Here is a 3,711-nt window from a genome sequence, read left to right as displayed (position 1 = left end):
GACTATGTGCTTTATTCTGGGGAAAAAAAGAAAAGAAAAAGAAAACCTCTTTTGGTTTCCTAGAAACAAGACAGAATAGGATAGCATAATATTTTCTCGAAAATGATTGGGGTCATAATGGACTAATCCATCTTACATGACTGTGATTCAATTTAAAAGCTGAGGGTGCTTCAGAATAGTCTGCCATTGCAAAGTGCATTACCAGCGCCCTCCAGATAAAAACACAGGGGGATGACCAGAGTGCGCTATCCACCACTGTCAGAAAATTAAACGCCCAACTCTGCATCTCCTCTGCAAATTCTGATCCATATCTTGAAGTCGCCATGGAGACTAGCAAGCACCTCAGCCACAGTGAGACTCCCGTGGAAGAGCTGAAGGGTTTCAGTTTAATTATGGAGGCCTCCTTCAGAAGCAGCCACTTATCGATTGCAGTGATTGCTCCATCCACAACAACGACAAAGAAGCCTTCCTGCTGATTAGCCGAGGGCTGGCCACTTTAACAAGGGAAGGCTCCTTGATGTGGAATTCAACAGCAGTTCATGAGGGATACTCTGCGGCTCTGCCGTCGTTGTCATAATAACACTATGAATAATTGTGACTTTGAGTGATTACATTTATATATCAGGACTCATTTACAAGCAGCAAATGTGTTTTGGGAGAAGTGTAATACCTTCTGAATAGATTACGAACTAACCAGGAAACCTTCTTGATGAAGAGATCAGTCAAGTCCCAAAGTGGGTTTTCCCCACAATATACGCTACCCCAAGATTAGCATTTTGAATGGTTATTTTCAGACATTCATAACACTTGGTTAAGCTTTGGAAAGGATGATAAATGTCTGTATTTACAATCATTACCATTTCTTTGATAAATATTTAGCCAGTTGATTCCAGAGCACATAAGCAGCTCCGCGAAGCTGCACGTACGAACCGCGGCGCTTTGAGCTAAATGCTGATAACAGCAGCATGCTAACATGCCGATGATGCTGTCTAATGCTTACTTAGAACTGGTTATTATCACTAATAACATGGCTGAGATTGGACAGGTATGTTATTAGTTCTGCAGGAATTTTGGTCATAAATTAGTTTTATTGGATGAATTCAAAATATCACAACGATAGCTGTCTGCAGGCCCATAAAAAAACAAGGAAGTACAGTTTAAAGAAGCGCCTTGGTTGAATAAACAGGGAGATCTTAGTGCCTGCAGCATGCATGGAAGTAAGATATAATTCATATAGATATACATCTTATTTTACAATTATACAAATTTAAAGTCATCCTTTAAAGATATTAAAATGCATCCTTTTGAAAGGAAGGAGGATTCAGGCGTACAACACAGAGCGTAAGAACTAAAGAAAAAGATTTACTTGCAAAAATGTTGTTATAACAAAAAAACAAGCAGATGAACACAGGAGAAGAAAAAAAAAAAAAACATTAACATAACAAAAAGTATTCTATGAAATAAATGAATGGGTTCTTCACTTCCTGAATTAATATCCAACATATTTATTGAAGTCCTTTTTTCCCAAATGGAAAGATAAGCCAGCCTGGCTGCGCCGACTGTCGCTCACAGCTTCAGTTTTCTTTGCTGTGAATACAGTCTGGTAACTCGGCTCGTACCAGCGTTTGCTCACCCATCTGAAGGACGGACCAATCAGTGACAAGTATCACTGGCGTTTGTCCAGCCCCTCCTTCATTCTTGATTGGATGGCTGGTGACAGTGACAAGTGCAGCTTTAACATTTAGTTGACTCTGGGTGACCGAACAAAATATAAAAAATACAAATCGCCGAACGGTCAGCGCTCAGTGCAGAATAAACGCTCAGCACCTCGTCAAGCTGCTGATGTTCATTAAAACAATTAGAAAAAGTACTCAAGTACCTGATACACAAATGTGTTTCTATCTGTTGAGATGAATATTGACCGGAACCACCGATTCTCCAAATGCAAAACTGGTATTGAGTAAATTTCCTCTTGTGGTTCAAGATGAGCCACATAACGAGACGGCTCGCATGTTTGTCATGGTTTGAAATCCAGCCACTCAGTTAAAAAACGTGTTAAGAGCAGGCTAATGGAAACAATGTCTTTCTGAGACGTTCATCAGTTACACGCATCTGTGATCTTCAGTGAAAATACTTCAGACCGGAGTTGGCTAACACTGATAACATGCACAGTGTGGATGGCATTATGCTCTTTTCACTATGTAGAGATTAGAAAGAATGGAAGCAGAGAGAAGAGTGCAGTATTAACAAAAAACGAGTGTGAGAGGATTAGAGAGGGGCAAAAAAGTCATGAATAATGTATGTCCAATGTATGTGTGGAGCATAACAATATAGGCAAACATACGAAAGGATTCTGGCAGCCTTTTCATCTCTCAGCTACTTCTCCATATTACAGGCCTCTGCATGTACGTTTTCATGTTTTTTAAATGCAAAAGAAGGGCATCGGGGAAATCTGAACAGAGATAAAAGTTGGTGGATCTACCCCCAGGGTTAGTGAATATATCCTCATCATAATGTTTCTTACTTCCATTGACATGGTCCATTTATCTCAGCTTCAGTCCCAAGTTTACTGACCGGCTCGCATATTAGAAATCCACTTGCGTCTAAACAAGCCGGCCGGATGATGGATTTTCGAGAGCAGCTCTCACTCTATACAATGCATACTTTACCTTCACACTTTTACCCCAAGAAGCATGGAGCCAGTATTTCTCAGGCTACAGGAGTATTTTTCAGGAGTTGATTGAACACTTTATATTACTTGCAGCACAGTCATTAGGTATCAGATCAACCAACACAACAATCAATAATTGTTAACACCCTATAATTATAACAACAAAAATGTATAATTATTAAACTTTTGCTGTATACTTGCCCAGTCTCAACTTAGGGGCTAATTATTTTGGAAATCTGGCCGGCTTTATCTCTGTTCACTTTGTTGAGATTTCATACTGCTGTCAGAGGGAGAGAAAAGAAGGATTCATTATTGTAACAGTCTGGATATGAAGGTTGATCAAAAATTTCAGGAACTGTTCCTGTTGCTCATGAACTGAGAGTAGACCAATAATGGGAGCTATAACTTTGAGAAGTACTCCAAGTTATGTCGCTTGACCAAAATCAGCACCTACTTAACACACGTTTTGTGACTACTGGAAGGTGCACATTTGTGATTTCACCGTGGAACTGAACCTTGAGCAGAGAGCACATATCAAAACATGTCAAAGTTTTTAGCCCAATCTAGTGAGTAGGCGTGGTAGGGAAGAACAATCGTGTTGTTGTTGTAAGCGGGCTTTGTCATGTTGGGGAACCTAATTTTAATCTCACAACAGCTCAGGTCGTTTGCACCACATTTTTTCCCTCAGACGCCTCAGCTCATCACAGTAGAACTCTGTGCTGACAGTCTGACCCTGGGGGATAAGTTTACGGTCCACCACCTCACGAATGCCAAAGAAAACCCACCCAGTTGCATGCCTGAACTAATGGAGGACAAATTCATGGTTCGCAACACTGCAAATGTTAAAGAAAACCCAGCAGTTTGTGCTCCTGACCTGATGCTCCTTCTTTGGTCTTGGACAGAGGCGTTCTGCAAATATCACTCAAAACACCTCGCCCTGCACAGGTTTTCATTGTTGTAGGCTTCCTGAAGCATTTAAAGGGTCTCTATTGCCGATTTCTCCAGTTTGACTCAAAGTTTGATGTGCGCTATCTACTGAA

The sequence above is a fragment of the Embiotoca jacksoni genome, unplaced genomic scaffold, assembly GCF_022577435.1.
Source record: "Embiotoca jacksoni isolate LCO1_2020_lvr unplaced genomic scaffold, fEmbJac1.0.p SCAF_7, whole genome shotgun sequence".
In the NCBI taxonomy this organism is placed as follows: domain Eukaryota; kingdom Metazoa; phylum Chordata; class Actinopteri; family Embiotocidae; genus Embiotoca; species Embiotoca jacksoni.
This window is presented reverse-complemented; position numbering follows the sequence as displayed.